The following is a 16,129-nucleotide window of genomic DNA, read 5'->3' as shown; positions in this document are numbered from 1 at the left end:
AATTAAAGTGTAGGATAGGACTGTCCTGTCCTTTTATGTGTGGAGACTCTGCACTCATAAAGAGACTACTTGTAAATCCCTTTGTGAATACCAAACAATTGTAAACGTACACAAAAGAAATGTACGTTTACATTTGTGCATCAAGCCCCTAGACTATCAAATATTCCTAACTTTGCAATATCTGTTTTTCTAGAATTGTATTTTTAGAACTGATGATAAATATTTATTAGCACTGGTTGTTCTTATCAAAGAAAATGCCATGCGTAAAGTTGTGTTAACAGCAAATATTTCACTCTGATATGCAGTGAAGGCCACAAAGCTAAAATAACTGCAGGCATATGTGGTGTTATGGGTAACAACACCTTGAGGTTGGTTGACCTCAAATGGTGGCAACTGGACCTCATTGGCTGTTGCATATATTAAGGCTTCTCTTACACCCTAATGTTCCTTACTCTAAATGTAAAACCTTTATCACATACATGCCTCTGAACCTGAATTTAATAACATCCCTGACGTCTTTTATAATGGGAACCAACTTTACTGATTGTCAAGCAAAGTGTAAATAGGATTTCTGTTTTTCTGTTTTCGGCTTTATTTTTTGATTTCTAGTGTTATCCCAACTTCTGAAAATCAGTGGTTATATATTCCTGTACCTTTAAACTTTGCCAGGACAGTGCTTTACAAGTGCCTAATAAACTATGTGGCTTAATTGCACTGACTTTGCCCAAGCTCTTTGCACCCCCTTCGTCACTGCCCTTCTCATGACGGCAGTTCTTTCATCTGTCTCTTCTGTGTCACATTGCCTCTTTCCAGAGCATCTTCCATTAGTACCTCTCTAGCATAGTGTTTTCATTATTATTTGTCTTTAAACTTCTGCTCCCAAATAAACTGCCAGCAATGGAGAAATGTGATAGTACAACTGAACTGGCTTACTTGAATGGTAACAAGCAGACCACACTTTAATATGGCTTAGTGAATTTAGAGATCTATGTATATCCAGCAAGTTTGAGGGTAGTCATCGAATACTGGAAAGATAACTTGGATGACTAATGCTTCTTTCACAAATTTGAAGTGTCATAAAATAGGACTGATAGATAATGTTCCTGCTGCAGAGCATTTCCGTGCAATGTGATTCAGCAGTGTGTATATTCAGTAACTGTGTCTCTTTGTGGAAGTAGAACGATATTAAAATAATTGGGGTATCTCTCAGAATCTCTAGCTTTACTTTAGATTTGAGAATGTGTCACCTTCTTTGTGAACAGAAAGTCAGCATTAGTGTACCTCCAGTCTATCATTCCAACCCTATTTTGCTGTCTCTTTACACTGTTTTTATCAAGTGATATTATGTCCAAATGTGCAGTTTAAAATGAGCAATATAGAAAGATCGTGCACTTTGGGCAAAAGGTTCTTGAGTGTTTGCTTTCAAAATAAAATATATTTGCAACTTGGGGGAAAAAAGGATGAAGGTTACAGACAGTTTTCTGTTTTTAATGATTTTTTGTCAGCGTCCGATTACCAAAAACTTGTCATGATGCCAGGACTCCCTTTTCAGGAATCTAAGTTCTCTTTAGTGATAGATTTTTCAGTAGTTTCTTGAAGTAACTTGTAGTGTGTGAGTACTTGGTCAGGGCATCTCACAGTCGAGATATTGTATAAGAAAAGGCTCATCTTCCATGTTTGACCATGCATATCTTCAGAGGGTTCAAAAGACCAGTAGAAGAAGAACGCGAATTCGGGACTCTTACGTGGATGGTAATCATTTCCTTAATTAATTCCGGACAAAACGTATAGATTACATTTTGGCTGACGATAAGAGCTTTAAACTTTAATTGACAGCCAGTGTAAATGATCAAGATGAGACCATGATACTTTCTTTGGTGGCCATGGTTTAAATAATCATGAGTTAATGTAAGACATGTTTTTAGGAGGGTGGCAAGATGTAAGGAATTACAATAATCGAGTCTACACCAAATAATGGTATGATTCATTGTCAGGTTATGGTGAGGAGGCAACATAGAAATGATTTTCTCAACTGTCTCAAATGAAATAGGTAGGAGGAAGCGACTTTCGAGATTTGTGCGGAACAGTCAAATTCGCTGTCAAACATGAAAAATAGATTCATGACTGATTTTACGGAAGAAGGAAATTCTCCTACAAAGCAAATCTGCTACTAATTTTGTAAGGCGAAAGATAAATATATTTTCTGTAAGGCGTCTGTAGGAAGTTGGCTCTGTATGTGCTATTTCAAAGTAAGGAATAGCATGCACAGAGTCCAAGGGTTCCCCTTAGAGGTAAAATAGTGGTAAAAAGAGATAATACTAATGCTCTATTTTGTGGTAGTGTGGTCGAGCAGTAGGCTTATCCAAGGAGTAGTGTTAAGCATTTGTTGTACATACACATAGACAATAAATGAGGTACACACACTCAGAGACAAATCCAGCCAATAGGTTTTGTATAGAAAAATATCTTTTCTTAGTTTATTTTAAGAACCACAGGTTCAAATTTAACATGTAATATCTTGTTTGAAAGGTATTGCAGGTAAGTACATTAGGAACTTTGAATCATTTCAATTGCATGTATACTTTTCAAGTTATTCACAAATAGCTATTTCAAAAGTGGACACAGTGCAATTTTCACAGTTCCTGGGGGAGGTAAGTTTTTGTTAGTTTTACCAGGTAAGTAAGACACTTACAGGGTTCAGTTCTTGGTCCAAGGTAGCCCACCGTTGGGGGTTCAGAGCAACCCCAAAGTTACCACACCAGCAGCTCAGGGCCGGTCAGGTGCAGAGTTCAAAGTGGTGCCCAAAACGCATAGGCTAGAATGGAGAGAAGGGGGTGCCCCGGTTCCGGTCTGCTTGCAGGTAAGTACCCGCGTCTTCGGAGGGCAGACCAGGGGGGTTTTGTAGGGCACCGGGGGGGACACAAGCCCACACAGAAATTTCACCCTCAGCAGCGCGGGGGCGGCCGGGTGCAGTGTAGAAACAAGCGTCGGGTTTGCAATGTTAGTCTATGAGAGATCAACGGATCTCTTCAGCGCTGCAGGCAGGCAAGGGGGGGCTTCCTCGGGGAAACCTCCACTTGAGCAAGGGAGAGGGACTCCTGGGGGTCACTTCTCCAGTGAAAGTCCGGTCTTTCAGGTCCTGGGGGCTGCGGGTGCAGGGTCTTTTCCAGGCGTCGGGACTTAGGTTTCAGAGAGTCGCGGTCAGGGGAAGCCTCGGAATTCCCTCTGCAGGCGGCGCTGTGGGGGCTCAGGGGGGACAGGTTTTGGTACTCACAGTCGTAGAGTAGTCCGGGGGTCCTCCCTGAGGTGTTGGTTCTCCACCAGCCGAGTCGGGGTCGCCGGGTGCAGTGTTGCAAGTCTCACGCTTCTTGCGGGGAGTTGCAGGGTTCTTTAAAGCTGCTTCTTGAAACAAAGTTGCAGTCTTTTTGGAGCAGGTCCGCTGTCCTCGGGAGTTTCTTGTCGTCGTCGAAGCAGGGCAGTCCTCAGAGGATTCAGAGGTCGCTGGTCCCTTTGGAAGGCGTCGCTGGAGCAGAGTTTCTTTGGAAGGCAGGAGACAGGCCGGTGAGTTTCTGGAGCCAAGGCAGTTGTTGTCTTCTGGTCTTCCTCTGCAGGGGTTTTCAGCTGGGCAGTCCTTCTTCTTGTTGTTGCAGGAATCTAATTTTCTAGGGTTCAGGGTAGCCCTTAAATACTAAATTTAAGGGCGTGTTTAGGTCTGGGGGGTTAGTAGCCAATGGCTACTAGCCCTGAGGGTGGGTACACCCTCTTTGTGCCTCCTCCCAAGGGGAGGGGGTCACATCCCTAATCCTATTGGGGGAATCCTCCATCTGCAAGATGGAGGATTTTTTTAAAAGTTAGACTCACCTCAGCTCAGGACACCTTAGGGGCCGTCCTGACTGGCCAGTGACTCCTCCTTGTTGCTTTCTTTGTTCCCTCCAGCCTTGCCGCCAAAAGTGGGGGCCGTGGCCGGAGGGGGCGGCCAACTCCACTAAGCTGGAGTGCCCTGCTGGGCTGTGACAAAGGGGTGAGCCTTTGAGGCTCACCGCCAGGTGTCACAGCTCCTGCCTGGGGGAGGTGTTAGCATCTCCACCCAGTGCAGGCTTTGTTACTGGCCTCAGAGTGACAAAGGCACTCTCCCCATGGGGCCAGCAACATGTCTCTAGTGTGGCAGGCTGCTGGAACTAGTCAGCCTACACAGACAGTCGGTTAAGTTTCAGGGGGCACCTCTAAGGTGCCCTCTGGGGTGTATTTTGCAATAAAATGTACACTGGCATCAGTGTGCATTTATTGTGCTGAGAAGTTTGATACCAAACTTCCCAGTTTTCAGTGTAGCCATTATGGTGCTGTGGAGTTCGTGTTTGACAGACTCCCAGACCATATACTCTTATGGCTACCCTGCACTTACAATGTCTAAGGTTTTGTTTAGACACTGTAGGGGTACCATGCTCATGCACTGGTACCCTCACCTATGGTATAGTGCACCCTGCCTTAGGGCTGTAAGGCCTGCTAGAGGGGTGTCTTACCTATACTGAATAGGCAGTGAGAGGCTGGCATGGCACCCTGAGGGGAGTGCCATGTCGACTTACTCGTTTTGTCCTCACTAGCACACACAAGCTGGCAAGCAGTGTGTCTGTGCTGAGTCAGAGGTCTCCAGGGTGGCATAAGACATGCTGCAGCCCTTAGAGACCTTCCTTGGCATCAGGGCCCTTGGTACTAGAAGTACCAGTTACAAGGGACTTATCTGGATGCCAGGGTCTGCCAATTGTGGATACAAAAGTACAGGTTAGGGAAAGAACACTGGTGCTGGGGCCTGGTTAGCAGGCCTCAGCACACTTTCAATTGTAAACATAGCATCAGCAAAGGCAAAAAGTCAGGGGGCAACCATGCCAAGGAGGCATTTCCTTACACAACCCCCCCCCCCCCAAACGAAAGAGGATGAGACTAACCTTTCCCAAGAGAGTCTTCATTTTCTAAGTGGAAGAACCTGGAAAGGCCATCTGCATTGGCATGGGCAGTCCCAGGTCTGTGTTCCACTATAAAGTCCATTCCCTGTAGGGAGATGGACCACCTCAACAGTTTAGGATTTTCACCTTTCATTTGCATCAGCCATTTGAGAGGTCTGTGGTCAGTTTGAACTAGGAAGTGAGTCCCAAAGAGGTATGGTCTCAGCTTCTTCAGGGACCAAACCACAGCAAAGGCCTCCCTCTCAATGGCACTCCAACGCTGCTCCCTGGGGAGTAACCTCCTGCTAATGAAAGCAACAGGCTGGTCAAGGCCATCATCATTTGTTTGGGACAAAACTGCCCCTATCCCATGTTCAGAGGCATCTGTCTGCACAATGAACTGCTTAGAATAATCTGGAGCTTTTAGAACTGGTGCTGAGCACATTGCTTGTTTCAGGGTGTCAAAGGCCTGTTGGCATTCCACAGTCCAGTTCACTTTCTTGGGCATTTTCTTGGAGGTGAGTTCAGTGAGGGCTGTCACAATGGATCCATATCCCTTCACAAACCTCCTGTAATACCCAGTCAAGCCAAGGAATGCCCTGACTTGAGTCTGGGTTTTTGGAGCTACCCAGTCCAGAATAGTCTGGATCTTGGGTTGGAGTGGCTGAACTTGGCCTCCACCTACAAGGTGGCCCAAGTAAACCACAGTTCCCTGCCCTATCTGGCATTTGGATGCCTTGGTAGAGAGGCCTGCAGATTGCAGAGCCTTCAAAACCTTCTTCAGGTGGACCAGGTGATCCTGCCAGGTGGAGCTAAAGACAGCAATATCATCAAGATAAGCTGTGCTAAAGGACTCCAAACCAGCAAGGACTTGATTCACCAACCTTTGGAAGGTGGCAGGGGCATTCTTTAAACCAAAGGGCATAACAGTAAACTGGTAATGCCCATCAGGTGTGAAGAATGCTGTTTTCTCTTTTGCTCCAGGTGCCATTTTTATTTGCCAGTACCCTGCTGTCAAGTCAAAGGTACTTAAGAATTTGGCAGCACCTAATTTATCTATGAGCTCATCAGCTCTAGGAATTGGATGAGCATCTGTCTTGGTGACAGAATTGAGCCCTCTGTAGTCCACACAAAACCTCATCTCTTTCTTTCCATCTTTGGTGTGAGGTTTGGGGACTAAGACCACTGGGCTAGCCCAGGGGCTGTCAGAGCGCTCAATTACTCCCAATTCCAGCATCTTGTGGACTTCCACCTTGATGCTTTCCTTAACATGGTCAGACTGTCTAAAGATTTTGTTCTTGACAGGCATGCTGTCTCCTGTGTCCACATCATGGGTACACAGGTGTGTCTGACCAGGGGTTAAGGAGAAGAGTTCAGGAAACTGTTGTAGGACTCTCCTACAATCAGCTTGCTGTTGGCCAGAGAGGGTGTCTGAGTAGATCACTCCATCTACTGAGCCATCTTTTGGGTGTGATGATAGAAGATCAGGGAGAGGTTCACTCTCTGCCTCCTGATCCTCATCTGTTACCATCAACAGATTCACATCAGCCCTGTCATGGAAGAGCTTAAGGCGGTTCACATGGATCACCCTCTTGGGGCTCCTGCTTGTGCCCAGGTCCACCAGGTAGGTGACCTGACTCTTCCTTTCTAGCACTGGGTAAGGGCCACTCCATTTGTCCTGGAGTGCCCTGGGAGCCACAGGCTCCAGAACCCAGACTTTCTGCCCTGGTTGGAACTCAACCAGTGCAGCCTTTTGGTCATACCAAAACTTCTGGAGCTGTTGGCTGGCCTCAAGGTTTTTGGTTGCCTTTTCCATGTACTCTGCCATTCTAGAGCGAAGGCCAAGTACATAGTCCACTATGTCTTGTTTAGGCTCATGAAGAGGTCTCTCCCAGCCTTCTTTAACAAGAGCAAGTGGTCCCCTTACAGGGTGGCCAAACAGAAGTTCAAAGGGTGAGAATCCTACTCCCTTCTGTGGCACCTCTCTGTAAGCAAAAAGCAGACATGGCAAGAGGACATCCCATCTCCTTTTGAGTTTTTCTGGGAGCCCCATGATCATGCCTTTTAATGTCTTGTTGAATCTCTCAACTAAGCCATTAGTTTGTGGATGGTATGGTGTAATGAATTTGTAAGTCACTCCACACTCATTCCACATGTGTTTTAGGTATGCTGACATGAAGTTGGTACCTCTGTCAGACACCACCTCCTTAGGGAAACCCACTCTGGTAAAGATACCAATGAGGGCCTTGGCTACTGCAGGGGCAGTAGTCGACCTAAGGGGAATAGCTTCAGGATACCTAGTAGCATGATCCTCTACTACTAGGATGTACATATTTCCTGAGGCTGTGGGAGGTTCCAGTGGACCAACTATGTCCACACCCACTCTTTCAAAGGGGACCCCCACCACTGGAAGTGGAATGAGGGGGGCCTTTGGGTGCCCACCTGTCTTACCACTGGATTGACAGGTGGGGCAGGAGAGGCAAAACTCCTTAACCTTCTGGGACATATTGGGCCAGTAGAAGTGGTTGACTAACCTCTCCCACGTCTTGGTTTGTCCCAAATGCCCAGCAAGGGGAATATCATGGGCTAAGGTCAGAATAAACTCTCTGAACGACTGAAGCACTACCACTCTCCTAGTGGCACCAGGTTTGGGGTCTCTGGCCTCAGTGTACAGGAGTCCATCTTCCCAATAGACCCTATGTGTTCCATTTTTCTTGCCCTTGGACTCTTCAGCAGCTTGCTGCCTAAGGCCTTCAAGAGAGGGACAGGTTTCTTGTCCCTTACACAGCTCCTCCCTTGAGGGTCCCCCTGGGCCTAGGAGCTCAACCTGATAAGGTTCAAGCTCCAAAGGCTCAGTTCCCTCAGAGGGCAGAACTTCTTCCTGAGAAGAGAGGTTCTCTTTTTCTGACTGTGTTGCAGTTGGTTTCCCAACTGACTTTCCTTTTCTCTTGGTAGGCTGGGCCATTTTTCCAGACTCCAGCTCTACTTTTTCACCCTGTGCCTTGCATTGTGCTCTTGTTTTTACACACACCAGTTCAGGGATACCCAGCATGGCTGCATGGGTTTTTAGTTCTACCTCAGCCCATGCTGAGGACTCCAGGTCATTTCCAAGCAGACAGTCTACTGGGATGTTTGAGGAGACCACCACCTGTTTCAGGCCATTGACCCCTCCCCATTCTAAAGTTACCATTGCCATGGGATGTGCTTTAGTTTGATTGTCAGCATTGGTGACTGTATAAGTTTTTCCAGTCAGGTATTGGCCAGGGGAAACCAGTGTTCGATGGCATCTGTCGCTGTAGATACGCATGTTCTGCAATAGCTCGCCATCTGGTGTTGGGCCGGAGTGTTACAAGTTGTTTTTCTTCGAAGAAGTCTTTCGAGTCACGGGACTGAGTGACTCCTCCTTTTGTCTCCATTGCGCATGGGCGTCGACTCCATCTTCGATTGTTTTTTTTCCGCCATCGGGTTCGGACGTGTTCCTGTCGCTCTGAGTTTCGGAACGGAAGATTAGCTAATTTCGGAAGATTTTCGTCGGTATTGTTGCGTTCGGGATCGGCGTACTTAGATTCCACACCGCTTCGAAGATCGAAGAGCTCCGTCCCTCCGTCGGGGCCTGGTCGGCCCGACCGCGTGCTGAAGAACGCCGATGGAACGGACCCCGTTCCGTTTCTGCCCCAAATGCCACAATAAATACCCCTACACAGACCAACACTTGGTCTGCAACCTGTGCCTGTCACCTGAGCACAGCGAAGACACCTGCGAGGCCTGTCGTGCGTTCCGGTCCCGAAAAACACTCCGAGACCGTCGAGCCAGAAGACTTCAGATGGCGTCCGCACCGACAGCCCAACGGGAGTTCGAGGAACAGGAAGAGGAAGGTACCTTCTCGATCCAAGACTCAGACTCCGAAGGATTCGACGATACACAAACCGTGAGTAAGACGTCGAAATCCACTCAGAGGAACATTTACAAGGCCCAGGGGACGCCACTGCCACCAGGCCATGGCTCGACCCATACATTCGGTGACCGACCGTCGGCACCGAAAAAGGCCCAAACAGTGCCGAGATCGTCCGACTCCGGTCGAGACACCGGCACGCAGCCTTCTCGGGACCGAGAAAGTGCTGGAGACAAGCCTCGACACCGAGATGCCGGTGTGGACACGGCTCGACGCCGAGACAGCGGCACCGAAACAGATCGACGCCGAGAGGTTTGGGCCCCGAAAAGGAAAAAAGTCACCTCGGAGCCGAAAAAACACGCAGACAAAGTTTCGATGCCGAAACAATCTGCAAGCGACCCAGCTTCAGGCTCTTATACAGAAGAGCACTCGCTAACCTCCCAAATGCAGAAGCATAGGTTTGAGGAGGAGCTACAAGCAACTGATGTGGACCATACGCAAAAGCGTATCTTCATTCAGCAGGGGACAGGAAAAATAAGCACCCTTCCCCCCATTAGGAGAAAGAGAAGGTTGGAGTTCCAGACGGAACAAACACCACAACCAAAAGTGGTGAAAAGAGTTACACCACCACCCTCTCCTCCGCCCGTGATTAACGTTTCACCAGCACAAACTCCATCACACTCCCCAGCTCACACCACCATGAGCCAGGGTGACCAAGATCAGGACGCATGGGACCTATACGACGCCCCAGTGTCAGATAACAGTCCGGAGGCATACCCTACAAAGCCATCTCCACCAGAAGACAGCACCGCGTACTCTCAAGTGGTGGCTAGAGCAGCACAATTTCACCACGTAAGCCTCCACTCAGAACAGGTCGAGGATGATTTCTTATTCAACACACTCTCCTCCACCCACAGCTCATACCAAAGCCTGCCTATGCTCCCTGGTATGCTCCGGCACGCAAAAGACATCTTTAAGGAGCCGGTCAAAAGTAGGGCAATCACACCAAGGGTGGAAAAAAAGTATAAGCCGCCTCCTACGGACCCGGTTTTCATCACTACACAGCTGCCACCAGACTCTGTCGTTGTAGGAGCAGCTAGGAAAAGGGCCAACTCTCACACATCTGGAGATGCACCACCCCCAGATAAAGAAAGCCGCAAGTTCGATGCAGCTGGTAAAAGAGTCGCAGCACAAGCTGCAAACCAGTGGCGCATCGCGAACTCCCAGGCACTACTTGCGCGCTATGACAGAGCCCACTGGGACGAGATGCAACATCTCATTGAACATCTGCCCAAGGACTTACAAAATAGGGCAAAACAAGTGGTTGAGGAGGGACAGACCATCTCCAACAACCAGATACGCTCCTCCATGGACGCTGCAGATACAGCTGCACGGACAATTAATACATCTGTAACTATCAGAAGGCATGCATGGCTCCGAACGTCTGGATTTAAACCAGAGATTCAACAAGCAGTTCTCAATATGCCTTTTAATGAAAAAGAACTGTTCGGTCCAGAAGTGGACACAGCGATTGAGAAACTCAAAAAAGATACGGACACTGCCAAAGCCATGGGCGCACTCTACTCCCCGCAGAGCAGAGGGAATTACAGCACATTCCGTAAAACGCCCTTTCGAGGGGGGTTTCGGGGTCAAAGCACACAAGCCAGCACCTCACAAGCCACACCGTCCAGTTACCAGGGACAGTATAGAGGAGGTTTTCGGGGACAATATAGAGGAGGGCAATTCCCTAGAAATAGAGGAAGATTTCAAAGCCCCAAAACCCCTACTACTAAACAGTGACTCACATGTCACTCACCCCCTCCACACAACACCAGTGGGGGGAAGAATAGGTCATTATTACAAAGCATGGGAGAAAATCACTACAGACACATGGGTTCTAGCAATTATCCAACATGGTTATTGCATAGAATTTCTACAATTCCCTCCAAACATACCACCAAAAGCACAAAATTTAACAACACACCATTCCAATCTCCTGGAGATAGAAGTGCAGGCACTATTGCAAAAGAATGCAATCGAATTAGTGCCAAACACACAAATAAACACAGGAGTTTATTCACTGTACTTTCTGATACCAAAGAAGGACAAAACACTGAGACCAATCCTAGACCTCAGAGTAGTGAACACTTTCATCAAATCAGACCACTTCCACATGGTCACACTACAAGAAGTATTGCCATTGCTAAAACTACACAACTACATGGCAACTTTAGACCTCAAGGATGCTTATTTCCATATACCAATACACCCATCGCACAGGAAATACCTAAGGTTTGTATTCAAAGGAATACATTACCAATTCAAGGTACTGCCTTTCGGATTAACAACCGCACCAAGAGTCTTTACCAAATGTCTAGCGGTAGTCGCTGCACACATAAGAAGGCAGCAAATACATGTGTTCCCATATTTGGACGACTGGCTAATCAAGGCCCATTCGTTCATACAGTGCTCAAATCACACAAATCAGATCATACAAACCCTCTTCAAACTCGGGTTCACCGTCAACTTTACAAAATCCAACATTCTGCCGCGCAAGGTACAACAATACCTAGGAGCCATAATAGACACATCAAAGGGAGTAGCCACTCCAAGTCCACAAAGAATTCTAAATTTCAACACCATCATACAACGCATGTATCCAACACAAAAGATACAGGCAAAGATGGTATTACAACTCCTAGGCATGATGTCTTCATGCATAGCCATTGTCCCAAACGCAAGACTGCACATGAGGCCCTTACAACAATGCCTAGCATCACAGTGGTCTCAAGCACAGGGTCACCTTCTAGATCTGGTGTTAATAGACCGCCAAACTTACCTCTCGCTTCTGTGGTGGAACAACATAAATTTAAACAAGGGGCGGCCTTTCCAAGACCCAGTGCCACAATACGTAATAACAACAGATGCTTCCATGACAGGGTGGGGAGCACACCTCGATCAACACAGCATACAAGGACAATGGAACGTACATCAAACAAAACTGCATATCAATCACCTAGAACTTCTAGCAGTTTTTCAAGCACTAAAAGCCTTCCAACCAATAATAGTTCACAAATACATTCTCGTCAAAACAGACAACATAACAACAATGTATTATCTAAACAAGCAGGGGGGGACGCACTCCACGCAGTTAAGCCTGCTAGCACAAAAAATTTGGCATTGGGCAATTCACAACCAAATTCGCCTAATAGCACAGTTTATACCAGGGATCCAAAATCAACTCGCAGACAATCTCTCTCGAGATCATCAACAAGTCCACGAATGGGAAATTCACCCCCAAATTCTGAACACTTATTTCAAACTCTGGGGAACACCTCAGATAGACTTGTTTGCGACAAGGGAGAACGCAAAATGCCAAAACTTCGCATCCAGATACCCACACAAACAATCCCAAGGCAATGCCCTATGGATGAACTGGTCAGGGATATTTGCTTACGCTTTTCCTCCTCTCCCTCTCCTTCCTTACCTGGTAAACAAACTCAGTCAAAGCAAACTCAAACTCATATTGATAGCACCAACTTGGGCAAGGCAACCCTGGTACACAACGCTGCTAGACCTATCAGTGGTACCCTGCATCAAATTGCCCAACAGGCCAGATCTGTTGACACAGCACAACCAAAAGATCAGACACCCAGATCCAGCATCGCTGAATCTAGCAATCTGGCTCCTGAAATCCTAGAATTCGGGCACTTACAACTTACCCAAGAATGTATGGAAGTCATAAAACAAGCCAGAAGGCCATCCACCAGGCACTGTTATGCAAGTAAATGGAAGAGGTTTGTTTGCTACTGCCATATTAATCAAATACAACCATTACACACAACTCCAGAACATGTAGTGGGTTACTTGCTTCACTTACAAAAATCTAACCTAGCTTTCTCTTCCATTAAAATACACCTTGCAGCAATATCTGCATACCTGCAGACTACCTATTCAACTTCCCTATATAAGATACCAGTCATTAAAGCATTCATGGAGGGCCTTAGGAGAATTATACCACCAAGAACACTACCTGTTCCTTCATGGAACCTAAATGTTGTCCTAACTAGACTTATGGGTCCACCTTTTGAACCCATGCACTCCTGCGACATACAGTTCCTAACCTGGAAGGTGGCATTTCTCATCGCCATTACTTCCCTAAGAAGAGTAAGCGAGATTCAGGCGTTTACAATACAGGAACCTTTTATACAACTACACAAAAATAAAGTCGTCCTAAGGACCAATCCTAAATTTTTGCCAAAGGTTATTTCACCGTTCCATCTAAATCAAACAGTGGAACTTCCAGTGTTCTTTCCACAGCCAGATACTGTAGCTGAAAGGGCACTACATACATTAGATGTCAAAAGAGCATTGATGTATTACATTGACAGAACAAAAAACATCAGAAAGACTAAACAACTCTTTATTGCATTTCAAAAACCTCATGCAGGAAACCCAATTTCAAAACAAGGTATAGCCAGATGGATAGTTAAATGCATCCAAATCTGCTACCTTAAAGCTAAACGACAGCTGCCCATTACACCAAGGGCACACTCAACCAGAAAGAAAGGTGCTACCATGGCCTTTCTAGGAAACATCCCAATGCAAGAAATATGTAAGGCAGCCACATGGTCTACGCCTCACACATTCACCAAGCACTACTGTGTAGACGTGTTATCCGCACAACAAGCCACAGTAGGTCAAGCTGTATTAAGAACATTATTTCAGACTACTTCCACTCCTACAGGCTGATCCACCGCTTTTGGGGAAATAACTGCTTACTAGTCTATGCAGAACATGCGTATCTACAGCGACAGATGCCATCGAACTGAAAATGTCACTTACCCAGTGTACATCTGTTCGTGGCATCAGTCGCAGTAGATTCGCATGTGCCCACCCGCCTCCCCGGGAGCCTGTAGCAGTTTGGAAGTTACCTTCAATTATTTATATATGTGTCATCTCAACCTTAAATAGGTGCATACTTAGTCACTCCATTGCATGGGCACTATTACTACAATTCAACTCCTACCTCACCCTCTGCGGGGAAAAACAATCGAAGATGGAGTCGACGCCCATGCGCAATGGAGACAAAAGGAGGAGTCACTCAGTCCCGTGACTCGAAAGACTTCTTCGAAGAAAAACAACTTGTAACACTCCGGCCCAACACCAGATGGCGAGCTATTGCAGAACATGCGAATCTACTGCGACTGATGCCACGAACAGATGTACACTGGGTAAGTGACATTTTCATTCTCTGTCACCATGGTGACACTGGCACCTGTATCCCTCAGGCCCTCTACACTTGTCCCATTAATAAAGAGCTGCTGCCTGTATTTTTGCATGTTAGGCGGCCAGGCAGCTAGTGTGGCTAAATCCACCCCACCCTCAGAGACTAGAGTAGCTTCAGTGTGGACCCTGATTTGCTCTGGGCACACTGTTGATCCCACTTGGAGACTGGCCATTCCAGTGTTACCTGGAGTGGAGTTTGGAGTGGAACCTTTCTTGGGACAGGCCTTGTCTCCAGTTTGGTGTCCAGGCTGATTACAGCTACGACACCAGGCCTTTTTGGGATCAAAGTTTTTACCCTTGTACCCAGGATTGTTTTGTGAAGAGGCTCTGGGCCCACCCTCCTGTGCAGGTTTTTGGGGGCCTGTAGAAGACTCTTTACTATTTTTATTTTTGGCTGTCTCACCACCTTTCCCCTGGGGAGGTTTTGTGACCCCTTTCTTTTGGTCACCCGCTGTGGAAGTTTTGGACACCCTAGTCTTGACCCAATGGTCCGCCTTCTTTCCCAATTCTTGGGGAGAAATTGGTCCTAGGTCTACCAGATGCTGATGCAGTTTATCATTGAAACAATTACTTAACAGGTGTTCTTTCACAAATAAATTGTACAGCCCATCATAATTACTTACACCACTGCCTTGAATCCAACCATCTAGTGTTTTTACTGAGTAGTCTACAAAGTCAACCCAGGTCTGGCTGGAGGATTTTTGAGCCCCCCTGAATCTAATCCTATACTCCTCAGTGGAGAACCCAAAGCCCTCAATCAGGGTACCCTTCATGAGGTCATAAGATTCTGCATCTTTTCCAGAGAGTGTGAGGAGTCTATCCCTACACTTTCCTGTGAACATTTCCCAAAGGAGAGCACCCCAGTGAGATTTGTTCACTTTTCTGGTTACACAAGCCCTCTCAAAAGCTGTGAACCATTTGGTGATGTCATCACCATCTTCATATTTAGTTACAATCCCTTTAGGGATTTTCAACATGTCAGGAGAATCTCTGACCCTATTTATGTTGCTGCCACCATTGATGGGTCCTAGGCCCATCTCTTGTCTTTCCCTCTCTATGGCTAGGATCTGTCTTTCCAAAGCCAATCTTTTGGCCATCCTGGCTAACTGGATGTCCTCTTCACTGGAGTTATCCTCAGTGATTTCAGAGTTGTTGGTCCCTCCTGTGAGGGAACCAGCATCTCTGACTATTATTTGTGGAGTCAGGGCTTGAGTATCCCTGCTCTCCCTAAGTAGGACTGGAGGGGGGGAATTTCCCTCCAAGTCACTATCTTCATCCTCTGAGTTGCCACCCTCAGAGGGGTTGGCCTTTTCAAACTCTGCCAAAAGCTCCTGGAGCTGTATTTTGGTAGGTTTGGGGCCCATTGCTATTTTCTTTAGTTTACAGAGTGACCTTAGCTCTCTCATCTGTAGATGGAGGTAAGGTGTGGTGTCGAGTTCCACCACAGTCACATCTGTGCTAGACATTTTGCTTCTAAAAGTTGGAATACTTTTTAAGAATCTACAACTAGTTCTAGGTTCTAATTCAAACTTTTACAAACTTTTAAACTCTAAAAGAAATGCTAAACAGGATCTAACACAAGGCCCTAGCAGGTCTTTTAAGAATTTAGAAAACTTCTCAAATTGCAAAAATCTATTTCTAATGACAATTTTGGAATTTGTCGTGTGATCAGGTATTGGCTGAGTAGTCCAGCAAATGCAAAGTCTTGTACCCCACCGCTGATCCACCAATGTAGGAAGTTGGCTCTGTATGTGCTATTTCAAAGTAAGGAATAGCATGCACAGAGTCCAAGGGTTCCCCTTAGAGGTAAAATAGTGGTAAAAAGAGATAATACTAATGCTCTATTTTGTGGTAGTGTGGTCGAGCAGTAGGCTTATCCAAGGAGTAGTGTTAAGCATTTGTTGTACATACACATAGACAATAAATGAGGTACACACACTCAGAGACAAATCCAGCCAATAGGTTTTGTATAGAAAAATATCTTTTCTTAGTTTATTTTAAGAACCAC

The 16,129-nt window shown here is 46.5% G+C and overlaps 1 protein-coding gene across 2 annotated transcripts in view; it reads left to right on the top strand.

Annotated features, from left to right (window-relative positions):
• Positions 1-16,129, top strand: part of RNASEH2B (ribonuclease H2 subunit B) — a 202,527-nt gene that overhangs the window by 96,765 nt on the left and 89,633 nt on the right. The gene's annotated exons all lie outside the window — the stretch shown is intronic.

The sequence above is a fragment of the Pleurodeles waltl genome, chromosome 8, assembly GCF_031143425.1.
Source record: "Pleurodeles waltl isolate 20211129_DDA chromosome 8, aPleWal1.hap1.20221129, whole genome shotgun sequence".
NCBI lineage: Eukaryota > Metazoa > Chordata > Amphibia > Caudata > Salamandridae > Pleurodeles > Pleurodeles waltl.
This window is presented reverse-complemented; position numbering and strand designations above follow the sequence as displayed.